Source organism: Sorex araneus, chromosome 4, assembly GCF_027595985.1.
Source record: "Sorex araneus isolate mSorAra2 chromosome 4, mSorAra2.pri, whole genome shotgun sequence".
Classification (NCBI taxonomy): domain Eukaryota; kingdom Metazoa; phylum Chordata; class Mammalia; order Eulipotyphla; family Soricidae; genus Sorex; species Sorex araneus.
Window position 1 is genome coordinate 119308901 of NC_073305.1, and position 24570 is coordinate 119333470.

The 24570-nt window shown below is 37.4% G+C and overlaps 1 pseudogene; it reads right to left on the reverse strand.

Annotated features, from left to right (window-relative positions):
• Positions 1–18692: 18692 nt before the first annotated feature.
• LOC101546880 (DDB1- and CUL4-associated factor 4-like) lies at positions 18693–21249 on the reverse strand (annotated as a pseudogene).
• Between the last annotated feature and the right edge of the window lie 3321 nt (positions 21250–24570).

Consider the following 24570-nt stretch of genomic DNA (forward strand, 5'->3'; position numbering starts at 1 on the left):
GTCCATCAGTACAGAAAAGAAAACATCACATGGCAGCAATGGAAAACATACATAAATAAAGTCATAACCACTCACCTGATACTGTGGATGGGAATATCTGATAACCACTTAGATGACCTGGCACTCATAATTCTACCCTTGGTGCTCGAAAATAGTAAGAAATTGTGAGAAAATAAAATAAATCAGTTGTTTTGATAGGTGGTCACAGGTCACTTCAAAGAAACAACCCTCTCAATATTTACTGAACTGAGAGAATTATAGGATGGGGCATTAAGTATACTTGGAGAAACACTGAAAAAATTAACAAATTTATCTAAAACAAAATTAAAGCAGTTGAAAACAATAACAAATCTGAACAGCAGAATAAAAGAAGCTAAAAATGTCAGTGACCTCAAAGACAAAACATTTCATACCATGTTTAAGGAAGGGGTAAAGGAAGAAATTAAAAAAAAATTTTTTTTAAAATGTCTTGGATATCCTTATAGGAACTTCAGTGAATCTGTATAGTGCTTTGGAAAATAATACTATTTTGTTGATGTTAAGTTCATTGCAGCACTATTTGCAATACCCCAAAACTGGAAACATCCAAAGTGCCTGAGAACAGATGTCAGGATAAACTATGGTACACCAACACAATGAATTGCTACTCATCCACCAGAAAAAAATACGTCATGAAATTTGTTTATAAATAGATGGACATGAAGAGTATCATGTTGAGTGAAAATAAAGTCTGAGGAAGAAGGACAGACATTGAATAATTGCACTCACAGCATATCAAAAAGCAAAGTATGAGACTGATATACAACTACAGTAGAAACAAGGGCCAGGAGGACTGGTCCATGGCCAAAAACTTACTACATTGGGGGGTGAGGGATGTTGCAATTTATACAGAGTAGGGATGATTATGTCAATTATAAGTGGAAATGAATCCTCTGGACAAGAACTGAGTACTGGCAGGAGGTACAGTAATATACATGATAACTTTTCAGTACCTGTTTTGCACACCAGAAGGGGGTTGGGAAGAGAGAGAAAGATAAATAGAGAGAGATAGAGAGAGAAATGTCTGCCATAGAGGCAGGCTGTGAAGGTAGTGGTGGGAGGAAAAGGGGACATTGGTGGTTGAAAATGGTGGAGAGACAGGAAGACAGGTGTTAGAGCATTGGTATGACAGAAACCCAATCATGAACAACTTTGTAGCTGTGTATCTCATGGTGAGTCAATAAAAAAGAAAAGGAAATTTCAGATTTTAATGTACAATGATAGGAGGAACAAACTCTGAATTAAAAGAATTCCAGAAGGAAAGAGAAAAAAATAATGGCTGGTCGATGATGTAATAATAGACAATTTCCCCAGTATGAGGAGGTGTAGGGTAACACTGAGTTTTTCTTTTCAGCCTTGCCACAGGGAACTTAGTTTACCTTAAAGCAATGGCCTTTCTGTATGGACACAGGAAGATAGTTAATATTATGCTTTGTAACTTGGGAGCTGATTGACTCCAGTAATATTTACTCCTGGGCATCTGCTTTCTTGACTCAGTTGCCATTAGTTCTTAGCACCCCAAAAAGCAGGGTCCTGGCAAGGAATAGAATGGACCCAGGTACGCCAGCTGTAAAAAATACAAAGGCGTGTACATGATGCGGGGTGGGGCTGGGGGTGATATGATGTGTGTTGTGTTGTTTGTGGGCTTCGGGGCAGTTTACTCTCATGCGTGCCACTTGTGTTCGGTGCTTTCAAACCACTGTGTATGGACTGGATCTGGATGGCTTCTCCTTGTGCTCAGCTTCTGTGTGCCACTGTGCTCTCTTCTATCTGTCTCTCTATCTCTGTCATTGTCTCTGTAGTCTCTCCTCTGGCCTCTTCTGACCTCTTTCTGTCTCTGCTTCTATTTCTTATATCTGCTTCTGTGTCTTCCCTCTTGCTTCTGTGGCTTGTTTCTTCTGTCTTGCCTCTGTGTCTTCTCTCCGCTTCTGTCGCTTCTCCTTGCTTATGTCTTACCTATGCCTCTTCTCCCTCACTTCTGTGTCTTCTCTCTTCTTCTGTACAGTCTTAGTTTATATAGCAATCACATAGGGAGGTAACACAAAAGTGGATTTAACATTAACAAATCAACAAAGAGGGGTAAGACCAATTCTCCAGGAGACATATATTATATATATGTACATATATGCACATATATCCATAAAATATATATATATGCATACATAAACATATATAGGAGATCTAAAGTATGTCAACAAAATTAATTATAAAGATAACATCAAGATAAATTGTAGGGGCTGGAGAGATAGCACAGCGGGTAGGGCGTTTGCCTTGCACGCGGCCGACCCGGGTTCAAATCCCAGCATCCCATATGGTCCCCTGAGCATGGCCAGGGGTAATACCTGAGTGCAGAGCCAGGAGTAACCCCTGTGCATCGCCAGGTGTGACCCAAAAAGCAAAAAAAAAAAAAAAGATAAATTGTAATGAAAATGGAAAGAATCAAATGATACATGGAATCCTAAAAGAGGAAAGAGAGTCAAAGCCTCAAGTACAAGGGAAGTCACATAATATTCACACTTCATTTCTAAAATGAGAGTCTACAATCAAGAAGGGAATACATTACTGGATACAAAGAAATTACAACCAAGAATCCTCTGCCTTGCCAAGCTGTTATTTATATTTGACATAATGAATATTAATAATATTTTCAGACAAACAACTAAAGATATTTGTTGCATCAAAGTCAACTTTGCAAAGAACACTGAATGGCCTTCAATTAAAGAAAAAGGTTGCTTGCCAGAGATAGGTACTTTTCTTGCATGTGTCAAACCTGTTTTAATCCCTGGCACCTCATATGGCTCTATAAGCACTCTCAGGGGTCCACTTGAGCAAAGTGAAGAATAGCCCCATGGTCCATCAATTGTCAATTGTGGCACACTGCCCTCCACCCTAACACCAACAAACCACCACCAACAACACAACAGAAAAAACTTACAAATATAGAATAGCTAAATTCTCAGAGAAAAATGTCAATAAGATCTTTATAAGAATAATTTTCTTAAATGTTGATAATTTGCTCTCTCATCACAAGATAGACAGTTACTAGGTAAATCAAGAAACATCATCCAACATCTGATATTTATAGGAATCAATCTAAACATATGGTCACAACCAGTTCAGAGTGAACGGATAAAAAACAAGCATAAAAGCTAAGGACACCTTTTTAAAAGCAGGAATAGCTATACATGTAGTCACCAGTGTTTAAATTAAAGAAAGTAATAAACAAGTGGGATGTGCTTTATAAATACATAAGTAAATAAATTAGAATGTGCTTTACAAATTGGTCAAGGGATTAATAGATCAATATGATTTAACTCTTAAATATATATGCACCAAATAAAAGGGGGTCAAAGTTTATGAAGTTTACGAAGCAATTACTAACAAAAGTGAGAAGATATGCCCATGGTGATAAAGAGTAGTAAAAACATTAACATAAAAACTGTTAAGTCATTTATAAAAGAATAAAAGAGGACATAAGGAAATAGAAATATTTTTCATATTCATGAATTGGAACAGTTTGTATTCTCAAAATGTCAACCCAAACCAAATCCCTATACTAATTAAGTGAAATTCCCATAAATATTCTGAAGATACTCATCAAGAAATTTTAACAGACACTACTAAAATGTATTTGGAAGTATAAAACTTCATGAATAACTAAAGTTATCCTGAGAGAAAGAAGTTGGTAAGTACCCCTTTCTCAAAAAATATCTATACTCTAGAGGTGTATTAATCAAAACAGCATAAAACTGAACTAAAGGATTGACTAACATACCAATGGGTCATAACTAATATCACTTCACTTCACTTCACTTGTCATCCCATTGATCTTCGATTTGCTCTAGCTGGCACCAGTTAGGTCTCCAGCCCAATGATATCTGCTTGCTCCAGGAACAAGAAGAGCCTCAAAATGTTCATTCAGGGATTTGACGAAGAAATTTGACCATCTAGTTGGTGGGCAGCCACGAGGTCTTCTGACGTCCCGTTGAATCCAGTTGGTAACAGCTCTAGTCGAATTAATATGCCAGTGATAAATTATCAAAAATATGGACATAAATTGTGGCAAAAATAGATACATGAAGTGGATCAAAGAAAGCCTCTCAACAGAAGTTGCTGAGAAAACAGGATAATGACTTGTAAAAAAATTAAGCTGAATTCATAGTATGTATTTCTCACCAAAATTAATTCAAAGTAGATCAAAGTCCTTGCAATTAGATCTGGTACCCTAAAATACCTTGAGAAAAGCATAAGCAAAACTTTAACAATCTGGATACCCATGGGTTTTCATTTACCTGAAGCTACAGCAAAAAATAGCAACAACAAAATAGTAAGTGTTATTATAGGTCTTTGAAAAGTTTTAGCATCACAAAAGAAACTTGGTTTATTAATAAAGATACCCAAATCCATGAGAGAAGATAGTAACATGTAATACTTTAGGTAAAGGACTGACATCTAAAATACATAAAGCACAAAGCACAGAAAAAACAACAAAACAATAATTCCATCAAAAATGGTGAAAAGAAATGAATAAACACTTTCTTAGTGAAAATATATAGTAGCCAATAAGAATATGAAATATTGCTCACTATAACTTAGACTAAGGTAAAAAGAAATAAAAATGACAATGTTGTAGCCGCTTATATCAGTGAAAGTGACATATATTAAGAAAGCAAAACAAGTTTTGGCAGGGGTGTAAAGGAACCCTCATTCACTAACCATGGGAATGTTCACCTTGTCCATTCTGTTGGTATATAACATGGAGATTTAACAAAAACTTTGAATGCCATTGCATTTGTTCTTGCAGTCCCACTTCTAAGTATCTACCCCTCCCAAGAGCAAAACTTCAAATAGATGCATTCACACCTATGTTCATTGCACCTATTTGAAATATCCAGGATACAGATGCAACCCAAATATTCAGAAACAGATAGATTTGGATTAATAAATAAGTGTCAGGAGTGTGCCGCCTGCACAGCAGAGCCTGGCAAGCTACCCATGGCGTATTTGATATGCCAAAAACAGTAAAAACAAGTCACAGTGGAGATGTTACTGGTTCCCGCTTGAGTAAATTGATGAACAATGGGACGACAGTGCTACAATGCTATATATACATATGCATGTATACATGTATATTTTATGGAATAATATGCAGCCACAAGAAAAATTTAAGTCTTGTAGTTAGCAACCACTTGGATTGAATTGAAGGAGATCATGGAGAAGCTAAGTAAGCCAGAGGCAGAAGAACAAATACAAGATGATCTCACTCATCTGTCTTTTACAGATAAATAAATCAAGGGTATGGACACTATCAGTCAATAATAAATCTTGGAAATCTTGGATACTGTAATATAGATCTGGCAATTTCAGGTTTGGGGTGAGGAGAATAAGTAGGAAGTAACAAGAGAAAACAAGTGCTTCTCGATAAAAAGTTGTTTAAACAAAAAGCCATTAGACAATAGAGAAAATGTCCCCTTACAAAAACCCCAAGGTCAAAATGTTACCCTGGGTAAAACAGTCCAGATAGCTTGGATAAACAGATCAGTAAGTATGGTCCCAGGAAATATTATACTGAGCTGAGCAATAATAGAATGAGAAGTTGTTAGAATTTTAACCTATACATTAAGAGTGTCTAATGATTGACTATGTGAAATATCCTAGCCTCTATTCATAATGTACTTGTTAAATTTTGATATGTATAATAACTGTTTAATGTCTCTGTTTACAGAAATAATGTCTTACCCTATGGGATCCATGTTCAAGGAGTGAATAAATGGTCATGTTGTGAGCTTATGCATGAATGCTCCTAAAGCTGGGAATCATCCTTGTGTGTTTGTTTTTTCTCATTCTTAAGACCAGGCCACCCATTGGGATGGTATATCCAGTTTGGAATAAAGTGGGACATTAAAAAAAATCCACACAGTGACCAAACTCATTGAAGTTTCTTGAGTGTTCAAGATGCCACTCTGTCTAACGTTCATAAACTTAAAGAAGGCCTTCAATTCTGTTGAGACTGAGGCGGTCATCAAAGCCCTGGCCAAACAGGGCGTTCAAACTCAGTATATCAAAATTCTCCGCGAGCTGTATTGTGGATTCACCACCAGGATCTCGCCATTCTACAAGGAAGTGATCATTGATGTAAAGAGAGGGTTTCACCGAAACTTTTCAGTGCCGCCTTTGAGAACATCATGTGACGACTGGAATGGGAAGGAATGGGAGTGAAGATAGACGGTCGGCAATTACACCAACTCTGCTTCGCTGATGACATCCTTCTAAGAACACCAAACATTATTCAAGCAGCACAAAAGCTAACCGACTTCGACCACGAGTGTGGAAAGGTCAGATTGCAGCTGAATCTCAACAAGACAATGTTCATGAAAAATGAACTAGTCCCTGAAGCTCCATTTGCTCTTAATGGAATGAACATCTCCGAATGCAGCAATGTATACCTGGGTTGAGAACTCAACATGAGGAACGACTTTTTGCCAGAACTGCACAGGAGAAAGAGAGCAGTGTGGAATGCCTTCAAGAGCATCGAAGAAGTGGTTAAGGACAAAGAACCTCCAACTCCTAGCACATCTTTTTGATTTCACCATTCTTCCTGCACTAACATATGCCTCAGAGACCTGGGCCCTACGCAAACAGGATGATAATGCTATTAGGGTATCCCAAAGAAGAATCGAAAGAGCTATGCTGGGAGTATCACATCTCACTCAAGCAAAAGAACGAATCCGGAGTTATGATCTCCATCGATGGTCAAAAATCAGGGATGCTGTTTCATTTGCGAAGGCATCAAAAATCAGATGGGCCAGTCATGTAATGAGATTCAGAGATGACTGCTGGACTAGAGCTATTACCGACTGGATTCCACAGGACGTCAGAAGACCTCGTGGCTGCCCACCAACTAGATGGTCAGATTTCTTCGTCAAATCCCTGAACAATGATTTGAGGCTCTTCCTGTTCCTGGAGCAAGCAGATATCATTGGGCTGCATTGGCACGTGACAGGGACAAATGGAGACGTTACTGGCACCAGCTCAAGCAAATCGAAGATCAACGGGACTACAAGTGATACAAGTGATAAAAAAAAAGTTGGCAATGAACAAATAATGGGAGAATCTGGGATGGAAGGACTGTCTAACCTTAGGTAAAGAGTGATGGAGAAGGGTAATGGTTACTGTATGGTAGAGCTGTGCAGTAGCTTTGAACATCAATACCAGAAGACTGAACACGACTATATCATCATGTTCTACTCTACTCTGAACTTTTGTAAAAAGAACATGAAAAACTGGGGGCTGGAGCGATAGCACAGCGGGGAGGGCATTTGCCTTGCACGTAGCTGACCCAGGTTCAATCTCCAGCATCCCATATGGTCCCTGAGCACTACCAGGAGTAATTCCTGAGTGCAGAGCTAGGAGTCACCCCTGAGCATCACCGGCTGTGAGCAAAAAAGCAAAAAAATAAAGGAAAGGATGAAAGAAAATATTTTTTAAAAGAACATGAAAAACTGAAATAAAACTATTAAAACTTACATACCAAAACTTTCAATTATTTATTAATGTTATATCATCACATGTTTAGATTAAAATTCATGAGCAAGAGAAAATATGTAATTGTCACTACTTGCTTTCTGTTCCTTATTGTTCTTTTTATTTTTTTACATTTTAAACTGTTTTTCTTTATTTAAACATCAGTTTATAAATTTGTTCATAATACAGTTGTTATAGGCTTTCTATATTTTAACAACAATCCCACCTCCTGAGTGACTTCCCTCCAACACTGTCACCATTTTTTCAGTCACTCCCCAATCTTGTACCCCTTGTCAGACATACAATACGTTGTTAATATTGCTTGTTACAACCAAATAACTGAAGGAATTATTAAAACTGGAGTGATAGCACAGTGGGTAGGGCATTTGCCAAGCACATAGCTGACCCAGGTTCAATTCCTCTGTCCTTCACAGAGAGCCTGGGAAGCTACCAAGTGTATCCTGCCGGCACCGCAAAGCCTGGCGAGCTACCCATGGCATATTGGATATGCCAAAAAATGTAACAAGAAGTCTCCAATGGAGACATTACTGGTGCCTGCTAGAGCAAATAGAATGAACAACAGAATGACAGTGCTACAGTGCTACTTCCTTAAAATTAAATTTGTGAAACTTTTATATTATACCATGGCGTCATTAAGTCTTTGAGGACCAACTAAGCTGTTTGTTATTAGTTGAGTCTTCTTTGTTGCTGCTTTTACTTGTTAAGTTCAGTTGGCTTCTATGTTACTTTCTCACCAAATGTGGTGTGTTCCTATAGGAATTTCAGTTCTATGTAATTTGGATGTGTTGTGTGGTCACATACATCATGGTCCAGAAACTTCAGGATCTGTAGAACAGGGATGAGTCTGATCTCTGCAAACTTGGTGAAACCATAGAATTAGGTACTCGACTGTTGGCATCGAGGCAACAGTCGGGTATGGATGTGGCTGCCAGGAGCTTCCACAGGTATGGGAGTAGGCCTGTCCCTCTCTGAGGGCACCCCAGAGTTATTAGTGGGGGTAGGAAAACCTGTGTGTCTATGAACTTCAGCTGCTTTGCTTGCATGTTCTTGAATATTTGATTCGTGAGTCTGAAGAGCAAGGCAGGTGGGTAGTCGACATGCTGGCAACTAAGGAGATGGGTCTGCCCCTTGTTCTTCCATTTGTGATTATATGCATAGGTTACCTTTAACATCCTGGGTCAAGGGTCATGGATTATGCAGAGTTATCAATAACATGACAAAGAGAAAAAAATGGAGAGAATAAAATTAATCTTCGCATAGCAGATTCTTTAAAATATTCTCCATCCATGCTGTGAGCTAATCGGATGCCTTTTGGCTTAGCTATTCCATTTTTGGCATAGATAGCACACTGGTTGATGTCTTACAAAAGGCCAATAGGCTTAAATTGTCTGTGTAAAGCTGCAATCTGGAAGCACAAATCTGTTTTAAGACATGAAGCAATAAATCACACAAGTTGCTGGAAGGGATGTTTGCTTTTCAATTTATTGGACTTCTGATAATACTTAATTTTATGGACTGCTGTAATACCAGACCTATATCAATCATGTTCCATACTTCTTCCAACAGAGGGCACTCTCTTGTGAGGGGCTTTTATAACAATTTGTTTCCAGATGATTTACAACACTGTACCTATAAGCAAATAGCTTTACTTATATCCTCCCTCTTCTCCAGCTCAAGACTGGCATTGGAATACTCCAAAGGCTGAAGTTTATGCTTGGCATGCTAAGGCCTCAGCTTCAATCTCCAGCACTCTAAGGTCTGTGATCACTGCACAGGTAGCTGAGCATATCACATACACAACCTCACTTCTGGGAATGTCCCCAAGGCTCCCTAAGCACTTCATGTGGAATAACAAAGTTAATTGAAAACAAAGAAAAATATCATATTATGACAAATATTGACAGAAAACTTATTAAGACATACTCTAGTGTGGTATTTGGGTGGATTATAATAAACCCATACAGAAAAAATATTTTGTTCATCTCCCCTGTGAAATTAATTTTACAATATTAGTAGGATAAGTCCAAAATTTAATGTTTTGTTTAATATTTTTCTGGTGTATTGGGCACTAAATTTGGTGTCCTAAATTTAAAGATTAGAACGACTAGGTGTACTCAGGATCTAGTATATGAGAAATTGCATATTTTCTGAGAAATTGCTTTCTTGAACTTAATATCATGAAAACTGTGAATAGTTATTCTTGTGATAGTTATATATTCTCTGCAAACATCCTTATATCCAGTCTTACTGGTTAATATTACAACTTTGCAAAAACATACTATTAAATTAATTATATACTTTGGTCACATTCAAAGTATTCAGCTCTGTGATTCTATTTCTAGGAAGATATCCTAAAGAAATTATCAGAAATTCAGATATATTTCTTTGGAAAGTTTCCTCATAAAGTTTTTCATAATCATAAACTAAAACTGAGTTGCAATTTACAGGAAGGTAGTAATTTAAAACATTGTGTTGCAACTCCAAGATAGGAATCTATCAAGTTATTGATGCTGAACAATAATTTATATGTAAGAAAAATATTATACAAAAATGTAGGATTCAAAATTGTGCTAAAAAGGATATAGAATACCCAAAATATAGTCTTTGTAGATAAAGAACACTATATACCTTTAGATGGTGAAATTATCATAGATTTTTATTCCTATAAGTTTGACCATGGTATATGTTTTTAAATGAGAGTGTACTAAATTTCTAATATTTTTTTAGTATAAAATGAACTTCTGAATGAAATACTAAATATGCTGAATTGAAGAGAAATATAACAACCTAAATTCTTTCAGTTGAAAAAAATAAAGGAGGTTTAGTTTTAAGTATAAATATGTACAGGAATCTAATTATAAACAAAAAAGTTAGAAGTAAAGAAGATAGATTAAATTCTTCACTTTAGGATTTGATCATTTTAGATATAAATGGGAAAATCATGTACAGTGATTCAGTGGACAGTTATATGATAATATAATACATGACTTGGGAGCTTTTTGAAATAGTTACTTTATATCTGGCTGATGTTTTTAGACTATATTCATTAGTATAAGGAGAAGTTGTAAAATTGAATGTAGATTATGTTATAAAAATTTTAATATATATCTCACAGTGATTTAATAAAAAAGTTTAAAAAGACTTTAATATAAATAAGAAAATATAAGGTAATATAAAAATGAGATAAGAATAATGAAAAAATATTGCATTATATTTGTATGATTCAAATTTTCATAGTAGGTTTCTAACAAATGTCATATTGATTACTTGTAATACCTAAACTCATTCTTCGAAGCTCTTGCCATAATGGTTAGTGGCTTTGTCCATATTTATAGAGTTTCTAGCAAGAAAAATAGAAGCTTTTTCTTTTTAGCGCAGGCTTGCTTTTCAGTAAAAAACAGATCTATAATAATTAAGAGAATCTTATTTCTCCATTCTTCTTGAACTTGACAATTAGAAAAAAATGGCAATACTTTAGGGGAATTAAAAACATTTTTCTCAAGAAAGTAAAAGTCAGTTACTCCTGACTTAAACACTACTGAAGCAGTTTCACTTGGGAAGTTTCAGCATAGCTCTATTTTTATCTGGAAATAATTATATATGTGTTTATGTGAATATCTACCTAAGTATGTATGTGTATGATACACAACTACTTCTTCATTGTATATAAGTTACCTAAAATTGTCAAATCACCAAACTTATGTAGGGAGAACAGAAAGAAAGGATTAACCTTTTCATGGTATATGCTTGACTGAAGACTGAAAATAAATTTCAATATGTGTGTTGTATTTTATAGGACACAAGACATACTAAGAGTCATGTTTCCTTCTTGTCACTTCACATATAGACTCCCAACACAACATCACCCAGAAAGCGTCCGCTGTTTGTATAGGTAGCAATCTGATACTTTTCAGAAGTTTAAATGACAACATAATTTAACATTTTGTACATTTGATTTCAGTTAAAAATTACAGTTAAAGTGGGAAAAGGTGGAATATCAGATCTTCATTCTGGGCCAAAGTTGAAATGACCTCAAGTGGAGCTCTATTTTCATCTGCAGTCGTGGGGCATAATTTAATTGCAGCTTAGGATGGTGCACACCATTCAGTAATGGTGCAAACCAAACAACAGACTACATAGTTTACCCGGTATGCACAGGTCTTAGTAAATATAGTTAATTTATTTATAAAATAGTTAAAAGAAAAGTATTAGATCAGGATTTTATGTAGGTAGGTATTATGTATAAGGTAAACAACATCTTTTTATAATTTTTATAAATTTGTTTTGGTGAATGAGACTTTTCGATAATTGCTATTGTTTTAGAATGATATTAAAAGTAATATTTTATTACTACAGTATCCTATTTAAAAAGATCTGATACTCTTGTGATTCTGTGTTTAAGTGAAACAGCTATAACAAGATGACTATTTTATGGTTAATTTTCAAATGTAAACTTTAATAGTTTTGAAAAAGTGAAGTGCATCATAATTTTTGTCATATTTTTAGACTTTAAAAGAATAATTAGCTCTCAATAAGCATACTTTTACATGCTGCATGTAATGTATTCTTATCAGAACTGTTTCTTATAATAAGATGGAAGTACATTATTCATGGGACTGAAGAACACATAAATGAATAATCACATTTAATTCCTTACCTTTGCATAAACCAAGCATAGCCTGATTCCTGTTGTACTGCAAAGCATACTTTCTATTCAACCTATTTATCACATTGCATAAAATTCACAAATATTTCAAGACAAAATTGGTTGACAAATTGAAGCCAGGGAGATATTACAGTGTGTAAGGCACTTGCTTTGCAAAATGAATCAGACCTGGGTTTGATCCATGGCATCCCATATGGTCCTTCAAGTCAACCCAAAGTGAACCCTGAGTGCAGTCAAGAAGAAGCTCTGAGCAGTGCTGAATGTGGCCCCCAAACCAAAACAAAGCGAAACAAAAAAATCACTGATGACTTACTAAATTCAACAAGTCTATATCCAAAGCTTCACAAAAGTATTTGAACTGTTACAGTTCCATACTATTAAATAAATGGCATTGTTAGAAGGGGTGAGTTTTGTGGGGGCTCTCACATAAGCCCACTGAATCTGACAAGTTGTAGGGAAATACTCTTTTTGTATTAATTCTTTGATCCTAACTCTTAAGCTGTTATCTGCTATCACAATAAATATAGCCATCTTAACTTTAAGTGAGTAATTTTGCTTGCTATGGTTTTAACAGTAGTTTTTTTTTAAATTCCTGTTGTTGGAAATAGTCTATATTTAGATAATTTTACACCATTTCCAATTGAAAGAAAATTATTACAAACTTTGAGAATTCCTAGAACAAGCAAGAACAATACTCAAAAGAAACATAAATACATGATTAAATACATGTTCCATTTAACGTTTCAGTTCTTATAGTAACAGATCTTGAACATAACCAAGGGGCATATACAGAGTAGCTAGATTGTTTGGAAAATCTTCCTAAGATATTTGCTGTTATTAATAAGTTTTGTATATAAAAATGATTATTTTTTTAAGGAGCAGAAGGAAAAGCAAGTCTGCTAGAAATAATTTAGGAGAGCTGAATGAGCATATGTGACAAGATATGGTAACTATATGAATTGCTCATGTTGGTCTTGCTTTGTCCTTAAAACATCAAACTAAGCCTGCTTCTGAATTTCTACTGGGAGAGAAAATGAGAAGTCATAGGTTTGTGTACTGTTTTTCTTTTCTCACCCATCCTATCTCAAGTGCAGTACCCCTAACTTGGTAATGGATATCTGTGTATTCTGAGATCTTCTTTCTCCTAAACAGAGCTGCATTGCTCCATAATGCTTTTTCAAAATGCCTCTACCACTTCTTTTCTGTAGTTCATACTGAAGTAAGTATCTCTAATATTAACCTGCTTTCTCCCTACCTTACATGATAGTGGCTTCCTGTTCTTTGCCACATGCCAGATTCTTCAGAAAAAATCAGCAAATCACTTTTTAAGAAAGTCAGGGGTTTAACAATTCCAACACAAGACTCTACCTGCCCTTCTTGTGTGAGGAGCTGAGCTTAATTTCCATCAGGGGCCCTAGAATGCCTCCAGGATACCACAAGAGGCAGTTGGTGTTTCTTAAGCACCATAGTGAGTAAATTCTATACAAAATTGAAAAGACAGCAATAAATATATTATTTATTGAGTCAAGTTTCTTGACTGAGTTACTAAAACCTTCTGTTTGCTCTCTAGTTCTGAGGAGTTGGGACTGTACAACTGAGAATTTTCCCCTCTTCCTCCTCTCATATCTTTTCAGATTTCTTCGGCATATTCTGATTTGACTGATCCTTAAGTTTCTATGAAGTAGATTTATTTCTTCCAAAACTCATGTCAGAAGGTTGATTAAATTTATTTCTGTGATTTATTATTATTTTTAAAAAAGAAAGGCAACTATACTTAAACTTTCAAATGGGTTTCTTTCTCCTCTTGACTCAGAAGCTCAGTTCCAAATTCTTACTAATTTCTTTTTACTATAACTTTGTAAAAGTGTAGATGACATGTGGGGAAGAAAGAGTTTGACAATTATATAAGTTAAGATTATGTTAGGACACTATATGGTAACAATGTCCTGGATCATGACATTCTCTAAGCAACCAATTTATAAGGAAAACCGAATAAGAAGAATTTGAGTTTATTTCTGGCAAGACAAATTGCATTTTCAATAGTCTGTATATTTCAAGTGAAAATATATCTAGTTGAAAAATAGATTTAATTGCTAGTTTTGGCAAAGATAATCTTCTGTCAGTGGCACCAGCAATTAATCTCAAAATAGATTGTTTACCTGTTATTGAGGATCAAAGTTAAGATTTATGTGGTGTTAGTTTCTTTATTGATAATGCACACTAAAGTTTTACTTTTTAAACATAAATGAAAATAATTTAATAATCATGTTTTTCAATGTGTTATTGTGTTGTGTTACTTTTAAATTCTTTAGAAATTCTAATCTAGATTATAACTAAAATAATTTGTTTTTTTTGTAAGTACAAAGCAGAATAAATTTTACTTTGAGAAGACACCCATTTTAGTATTAAACCAGAAAATTAAAATTCTATGGGGCTTAAGTAGAATTTATGACATAATATCTAGTTGCTCTCAACTAAATATTGCCTTAATATATGTAAGAAAAGTTACCCTATGATCAAGTGCATATTACATCTTAAAATAAAGTAAACTGAATTTTCAAGATTTGTCTATAGTAACAAATAAAAGGTGCTCAATCTGCCAATTACATGGCTTAGATATCATTCTGCTAGAAAATTCAATGATCACAATTTTCTCTTCTTAGAATGATTCTTCTGCATTTAATGCAATTATAAAATTACCATTACTTGTGCTCTAAAATTATGAAGAAATAAGGCTTAAAAAGACGAAAAATGCATGGCTTTCTTGAAATTTTAGAGATTATGGATGAGCAGTGTATATGAATTGAATCAGAGTCTTAAATATTTTTGATAAGTGATAGACTCACAAGAAGGGCTGAGTTTGAATTTATAATGCTTTAATGATTAAAGAAAAAATGTTTCCTAACTCCAGACTAAGGTTTATTTAGTTTTGCTCTGTGTAATATCCTACTGAAATATTTTTCTCATGAACAAGATTCAGATATGCAGAAAACTTTTGCAGCCAGATCAGATACCAAATGACTAGTGACAAGGTAGTGGTGAGATAATAAAAATACGGAACATGGACAGAATTTAGATTGCTCTAATATGATTGGAAGAAAACTATTAATCGGTTAAGATGAGAACACAAAGGCAAGTCCCCGGTTTTACTATTAGCAAGGATAAATTGGATCAATTTGAGATTAGTTTCACTCATTTCATGTGTTTTTTTTTAAGTAGATGCCCTAGAACGAGGACACAATCATCTATGTTCAGTATCTCTTTATTTCTTACAAGAGGTGTTTTAAGTTGAACTGTCAAACCACAGTTGTAAGATTTACTGCCACTTGTCTAGGCACGGCATCTCCAGCACTGAAAATAGGCTTTATTTCCTTAAAAGAAAATTCTTATTGCCCAAAACTTTGTGCATCCTGGGTTTATTTCCACTGCTTCATTGAGTATGCAAAATAGTTGACTATGCTCCCAACAGCTGTTTCTCATAACAAAACATAAGTCAAATCGTTCCATATTAAGAGACACTGTCTGAGAGTGGAGGGTGTATCTAGGAACTCCAATTCTCATCCTATGAGATTCAGCTTCTTTCGACATATTTAATGATAAAATCTATTCTACCACTGTTTGATTCATCTCAACACATCTTGAATGAAATAAAAATGTACTTCTCTGAATTTTATACTTGTTTAAATAAAACTGGTGCGTTGAAAGCATAGATTATAGAAAAAAGAATAAATAAAAAGATAATGATATATCTCTGTAATGTGTAAAGAGTCTCTTGCCCCTGAGCTTGGCTGTCTTCACCGGGGCCCCTCATATGGGGTAGGTTGAGTTTCCCTTCCCACCCTGAGCAGAGTGCCAGCAGCCGAAGACGTCCGGAACCCAGCCACAGCTATGCTCAAGGCCCCTCTCCACAGGTTCAGACGAGCCTCATGCATGAAGGAACTGGCAGAGGAACCCAGGTGTGTGGGACCCAGGGCTGAGATCTCCAAGACTGCTCAGATCAGAACTGGGCCTCTTCTGCTCAGATCCCCCATTCTCTAGTAGCTAAGTGATCACTCCCAGAAACTGCCCCCGGGGCTGTGTAATCCCATCAATGGCCAACATCCAGAGACTATAAAACCAAGCTCCCGAATGTGAGGGCACAACATCCTATAGCCTAATTCTCCCTCTCAGAGAACCTGGCAAGCTGCTGAGAGTTTCCTGCCCACATGGGAGAGCCTGGCAAGCTCTCCATGGCATATTCATATGCCAAAACCAGTAACAATGATGGGTCTCATTCCCTGACCCTGAAAGAGCCTCCAATGCTGCACCATTGGGAAGGACAAATAGAGTGGCTTCTAAAATCTCAGCACTAGGACGAATGGAGCCAGTACTGAGACCACTCAAGAAAATCAATGATCAAGGGGATGATGATGATGATGATGATGACGATGATGATGGTGATGATGATGATGATGAAAGTGTAAAATTGCAAAATGCTGATTGATAACAGTTTAAAGTTCACCTCTAGAGAGCTTCTCATCAATGTCAGTCTTCTCCATGGGTTAATGGCATCTGTCCCTATTTTTCAGATTTCCTCCAATCTTGTATAAATGTTTAAAATCCAGACTTCAAAAGGAAGTTAAAAAAATTGTGGCTTTGTTTGAAAAATACTTTAATCCCTCAGAGCTTCAATTGCTTCCTCTTTAAAGTGGTATGGGATTTAATAAGTATATTCTTCATAAATAAGTGAACTTTTCAATGCAGATCAAAAGTTTTCAATTATAAAAATAGATCCAGTCTAAAATCTTGCCAGATTAACTAGTGACTGTCAATAATCATTAAGGTCCATTCAAATTCAAAATACATACTTTGTGTGAAAGTATAACTTCAATTTTAAATTGTAATATTAATATTAACTCAAAATGTACAAGTGCTTTAAATAAAAAGTGTCTGTGTATTACCTAATATATCACAGGCAAAGGTCTCTAGTAGAAGCTAGCAATTTGTGCATCTAATAACTAGTGAGAGTAATCAGGTAAAAGACATACCCAATTGACTTTGTGAAAATGACTTAATAGTTGATACATGAATGATTAAAGGTAGAGTGAGGTAGATAGAAGGCTCTTGCTGTGCATGTGACCAAATTTTTATGATCCCTGCTACCACATATGGGTTTTGCCAATACCCCAATGCTACCTGGAGTGAATATAGAGAGAAGAGTAATCCCCCGGAAACCAGGATATAGTTTGCAAGCAACAAAACAAAAACAGAAGTAGAGAGATATAAGATAGAATGTAAGATCTTGGATCATCACACTAATTTCTAGTGTGTACACTACTACATCAATTTGCAACTCTAGACATGAATGTAGTTTTACCTCTCTGTCTGAGAGACTCATTATAGATTTGGCAGTGTGGTTTATGATAGTTTCTACTACTTCTGCTAGGATTTAAGCTTTGTCATCCCAGCCATCACCATATCCTTCACTTTTTTTCCCCAAAGTTCTTCCTAGTTTATTGTGGGGAGAAAGGTGCTGCCGCACTCTTGGATAAATAAGCATCTCAAATAAATAAGCATCTCCCAGGGTCCCCAAAGCCAAGAGCTGTGCCCCTTGAGATGAGGCCCTGGACTCGGACAGTCAAGTCACTGTGACAGGGTGCATTTGTCCAAGGCATGGCGAAGTCTGTCTCCAGCCAGAGATGCTGCTCTCCTTCCTGTGCTCAGGACCAGCCATGATGAGACACCCACAGCACTGGTTGCGGCAGAGTTGTTTCATGGTTCAGGATTCTGCATTCTGGCTTCAAGCCTTTCCCTGAGTCTCAGCTGGCCCGCAGAGGAACAGAGGTCTGCCGGGGGTCCAGACACTGCCGACCCTGCCTGGGTCAGCATTAGGCTCCGGTGCTCTGTCGCTGCAGTTCTTGGAGCCCACACTCAGCCGTGTGCACGCGTCCAGGAGTGACTGGGAAGATGGCCCACACTGGTAGTGCTTGGGCAGGGCACTGGGCTAGTGGGCACTGGGCCCAGAGCCTCACATGTACCAGGACTTTTGGTAGAACCAAGAGCTTTCGCTTACTGAAAGTTACTGTTGCTCTTCAGTCCTTAGAAAAGTGTGTGTGTGTGTGTGTGTGTGTGTGTGTGTGTGTGTGTGTGTGTGTGTAGGATAAAAACTGTGTGACTATTCTAAGGAATTGAACTTCGAGACAAGAAAATCGCAACATTCGCCTTTTTTGAAAAGGCCCGTTTAGCTCCGAGAGCCCCCAGCTTGACCAGTATCCACATGTGATGGGTGCGGGTACATGGAACAGCCACGTCAAACGCTGTGGGCCGCCGTGGTGGCAGGGCTGCATGCTTCCCTCCCCCACCCCCACCCCAGGATCCACCCTGCAAAACCGGTACTAAGCACACCCGTGATGCACGTGTGAGGCCTCGGCCGGATCCCCCACACCTGCTCCCTCCCCACTGCTCAGCTGTAGGAGAAATAATAAAGGTCCTGATGGACAGCCACGGGCAGCCACGGCACCCCCCGGGCACCCCCGAGGCTAGAGGAGAAGGCCACCACGCTGGGAATGTCGGCCTTGGAGGTGGGGTGAGGGGAGGGGACAGTTCTCAGCAGCTGGCCTTCGTGCAGGCTCCAGAACCTTGTGTAGCTGTCCTGGCCCACGGCCACCACGAGCCCCTCCTCCTCGTGCACGTGCAGGGCCAGGCAGGCGTCCTCGTTCACGTGCCCCTCGTACTGCCGCAGACACTGCTGGCCCTCACTCAGGTCCCAGAGTTTGATCTTTCAGGACATGCAGGACGCCATCGGTACTGCTCGTCCTGGGAGATGTACACCGAAGTCACGGCCAAGTCGTGGAAGAGGCGGGCGGCCTTCCAGCCTTTGCCTTGGTTGCACGGACGCAGATCGATGGCAAAGATCTCCGCGGAACGACAGCCACTGGACAGCACAGGAGCCTGGACCGCAAACCGCTGGGCCAGGGCATCACTTCTGGTCCCAAACGCCTGCCGGTGCCCCGTCACCACGTCGGTCACCAGGATCTGCCGAGACAGGCCTGTGCTGAAGCAGTTACTGGCCTGCGTGTTGAGGGTCCACCACGCACAGGACCGGGCCCCAGGGATCCGGAAGCTGCAGAGCATCCCGGGCCGGTCTCCTCCTGAGTGACTGCTGACGAACAGCGAGGCTGGGAGCAGGGTGGCACAGCCCGGTGTCTCCGCGATGCCCAGGAGGCAGAGCAGGACGTGGGAATCCAGGTGGTTCGGCAAGGCCCAGCATACAGAGTCCACCTTCCGGGGTTGGTGAAGTAGAGGTTCTCGTGCACGTGCGCGCGAGGCGGGGGCCCTGCAGGCCCTGCAGGTTGATGATGCGGTACTTGGAGCCCCCTCCATCCCAACCCACCCCCCCCCCCCGACGTCGTTCACCGTGAAGAGCTGCTGCTCGCTGCTGGAGTTCGCCAGTATGAGGTTAAATCGGTCTCTTGCCCGAGCAGAAGGATCCGAGCTCTGAATGACGACCTTCTTCCTCTGCATGCAGCTCACCCGCAGCTCGTGCGCTCAACTGGCAGTAGCTGTTGAAGTTGAGAAAACCCAGTTTGCTTCTTTGCAGCAATGAAGAGAGGCATTGCATCCTGTCCGGGCTGTTCTCTTCTTCTGCCTGTCGTCTGCCTCCAGCAGCTGCAGCCCTTCGGCTCTCCACGTCCTTCAGCCAGATGCTGTCCTTGGTTGAGGGGGTTACAGTTGTTATGTCCAGGCAGCAAGCAGAAGTAGCGTTTCTTCTCGAGGTCATAGTAAAATCCCGGCAGCTCTGGAGCAGAAGAGCTCCCCGCTGTGCTGGACCAGGTTGACGGGCCCTCGCTGTCACCACCAAGGCCACTGTGACTGGGATCCTGAGCCCGTGCATCACACCTCTCATTCAGGGTGCGCTGTCGGACTGGAGGGGTCTGATGTCAGCATCTTGTCCTGCACCGCCACGGCGGCATGCCTGTTCCAGAGCTGAGGGCTGCTTTTCCAACTCCCTTCACTTTTATGAACTCTAAAATCACAAGTTATTAGCCTCTAGATTTAGGAATTTATCTAATTTGCATATCTCTGCTTGCCTCCTTCTACTTGAAGTAGTCAACAGAGGTTAGGGTCTGCTCCAACAGTAAACTTGTTTGGTATCTCTTTGATCCATTATCTACTCTCTTTTACCTCTGGGATTCTATTCAGGAAACATCGGATAGAGCATGCGCACAAAAAAGTAGCTCCGAAGAAACTAATTGGTGGTGTCTGAACTTTACCCTGTTTTCTCACTTACTGGCTGTGATACCTATGTAGTAATTTGTATATTCTGGCCTCCTATTTAATCCTCTGTAAAACAGCAATTACAGTAACAAGCCTAATAGTTTTGAAGAAAGGCAATAACGTTATAAATTTAAAATAATTAGCATTGTAGCTAACGGTGGAAGTTCTCCCTAAAATGTAGCTAACATCTTCCAAAAGAGTGAAAAATCACTGCCTTGGCTGTTCTTCCAGTCTTGTAATCCCTCTTGACCTTCTCCTTTAGTCCAATCATCATGAAATATAATGGTTTATATTTGTACAATAATATTTGTTGAGCAACAGTAACTAGAGGCTATCTTCTAACCCCAGAATACTCACACTGGGAAAATTGTTTCTAAAATATTATTAATTTTGTAGATTTCTTCCCCAAACAGAAACATGTCTCTCATTTCTTTTCCTTTCACTAAAGGGAAACATAAGCTAGAATCAGAGCCCATCTGGCATTTCTGAATGCATAAACATGTGTTCAATATTGTTTAGAACAGCCGTAATTTAACTATAGTTGACTAATTCTGATTATGTTGGTTTATGTCCTTCAAAAGCAGTCACAAAGAATTTACTTATTTGCTTTTATTATAATTTTTTTAATGTCCCCAGAAAGCCTTTTGTGTGAAGATTTTCTCTTTCTTTTTACCTTCGTTATTATTTAGAATGCAATTTTGTCTTTCAAAGTAGTAATTGAGTCTATAATCAGCCAACTTCATGGGGATTATATTATAATATCTTAGACTGTCAAAATTGAGAAGTAAATTAACTACTTTAAATCATTTCAGCTATTGTAGAACATTTATAAAGACATACTAATATTTATGATATCATAAATATATTCAGCAACAAATAATATTGTTTAAACCTTTACAGGAGAAAAGCTAAATGACAGTAAACCACAATGAATTACTGGAACTTCAAAACAAAAATTATGTAAAAAATAGGTTCTGACCTATTTTTTCCTTCAAAAAATATAAAAACAAAATAGCTTTATTTATTTCCCTCATATTATTTCAGGTGTATATCTTTTTTTCTTTATAAAGTGTATTCTCATATTCATAGTATTAGGGGTGAGTTGAAATTTCATTTTAATGAGGATTTGAAGATAATTAAAATAAAAATGCGCAAACTTATTTTAGCAAATTTTATGTAAATTTTACAACAATGAAAATTCCTTATAAAGAATATTTTGTGTTTACCTGTTGTTAATGAGCTTCTTGTGGGTTCCTGATGAGATTTAAAACAAAACAAGCAAATTCAAATAGAATTGTGGGTTCATGCATTCAATCCTGAAGGGATAAAAAGCAGCGGTATAGCACTACTAATGAGAATATGATTAAAGTATAGTAATATACTTATCAATTTTTAGCATAATGAGAATATGTTTTATGTGTCATATTAGGTTTTGATTATAAATAACTAAATAAATGGATCCACAGATATGTAGGTAAGATGACTGTATACAAAGTTAAAGATTAATTTTCTCAACAGCATTGAAATAAATTAAAATTGTATCAAATTTAAAAAATGAGTCATAACTCTACTTGTGTTAAATACAATTATTGATTTAAGTACAAATAAAGTTTAATTCCTGAGTGCAGAGCCAAGAGTAACCCCTGAGCATCTCTGGATGTGACCCAAAAAGCAATATTATATATATATGTACTATTGCTTCTGCCTCTATGATATATCAGGTAGGACAATTGTCTTGCCTGCAGCTGACACGAGTCCAATCTCCACCATTTCACATGATTCACCGAGCACAGTTAGGAGTAATTCTTGAATGTAGAGTTAGGAGTAATTCCTTAGCATTTCTGGATGTGGCCCTAAAACAGACAAACAAAAAAACCAAAAATAAACAATATGTTATTGTTCTATTTTGATTAAATCTCTCTTTCAAACAGTTTGGTCCTTTGCAAATATTTTGCACCCTGTAGTTAAAATAATGTATTTATATATTTTGGTCAGATGTAAAGTGTGGCATTCATTTAGGTGTGTAATTTTATGCTGAATTATTTTTAATGCTGACAGTATATGTGCACACTGTTTTTAAAAACACTTTAAAATAAATCTTTATTGGCTCACTTTGATTGTTTTTGGGGAATATGCCCTGCTGTGCTCAGAAATTATTCCTGATGGGCTTGGGATCATGTGAGATGCCAGGGATTGAAGCAAGTCACAAGCGAGATAAGTGCTGTACTATCTCTCAGGGCCTAAGAGACATTTAAGTACTAAGGAATGGTTCTAGAAACTTTATTTTTTTATATTTAAAACCTCTTATATATCATTAAGGACATGTGGTTTTGTGGATAATGCACCGAAACATCCGGTATAAATTTGCATTGATAACTGAATTTATAATCCCTTTTATCCTCCATTCCTTTTACCTTGTTTGCTTCTCTCCATTTTTCTCTCCTTTCTTTTCCATTTTAAATTCATTTTTAAATGCAGGCACACATTTGGTGCCTCTCACATGAATATTACATGATTAACACAAGTTGCAGAACTAGCATTAATGCATTATGGTGCCATTATTTTTATATAAAACTCCTTGAAACTAATAAAATCATAAAAATTTAATTATTTATAGAAATATACTGATATTATTTTTTAGAGAATCCTGTAACTTTCACATAAACCAGTTAGCTGCCAAAAGTTGTCATTGTCATGTGATAATAGGTAGAGATATGTTCTGGTGTCTAGCATATTGTAGATACTCAACAGATAACATGTTCTTGATATGTAGCATGTGTATAATATTGCCCTAACATAATAATGCATTAATAATAAAACCAATAGCATTATCATATAATCAGTGGTATGACTGTATCACTTTATCACTGTCATCCCGTTGCTCATTGATTTGCTTGAGCAGACACCAGTAATGTCTCCATTGTGAGGCTTGTTCTTACTCTTTCTGGCATATCGAATACACCATGGGTAGCTTGCCAGACTTTGCCGTTTGGGCGAGATACTCTTGGTAGCTTGCCAGGCTCTCTGAGAGAGATGGAGGAATCGAATCCAGGTCGGCCGCGTGCAAGGCGCCCTACCCGCTGTGCTATTGTTCCAGTCTGAGATTTGGATAAATCTATCAAATCCTAAAATGGTATATAATCAGTGGTATATTATGAAATTCACACAATGACCAAATCAGCTACGTATTTGGTTTGGTCATTAAAGCTAATAGAATAACTTGCTGTTATATGAATAGTTTATGTAAAAGGGAAAGTAACTAATACACAGCTCGAAGAGCCAGAGATGAGAGAGATTAGACATTGCATGCAACTCTTGGTTAATTTCCAAACACACCCACAGCATAAGCTGGGAGTGAGGAGAGGAGAAGCCTGTAAGGGTGGCAAGAGGGAAACTGGGGACATTGGTGGTGGTAAATATACCCTGGTGAAGGGATGGATATTGGAATATTCTAGGACCGATCCCAATAATTAATAACTTTGTAACTGTGTGTCTCATAGTGACTAAATTATAAAAATAAAATAAAAAGTTAAAGCTTGTATTTGTTGGAACAACTTTTAAAAATTGAATAAAATGTCTCAAGGAGACATGATTCTCTAAGTTCCACATGGTCTTGAGCTCTTGAGCTAAGAATCAATTTCAAAAATCACCAGTTGTGATCCACAAATACAACAACAAACATTTAAAAACAAAAAGAGGCAGTATAGGATAATTTTCTGCTGAGAAATAAGGGCAAGTATGATAAATACTATAATCCAGTGTTGTTAATTTTTTTATACTTCATAAAGATTATCAAAGACAACCTATGGTAAATTGAACAACCATCAAGCAGATCTTATTTTTATACTTATATTAAGTGTGCCTGTATTTATATTTACTTCCTTTAGTTATCATTTAAACATTTTTTAAATAAGTATTTTACTTACATTTAATGTGCCTGTACTTATACTTATTTGGATTTAATTTATGTTTAATTGTATTTTTCTCTACTTATATGTACTTATATTCAATTTAATTATATTAAATGGCCTCATCCCAAATTTCTTATGTCTTTTAACAAGAAT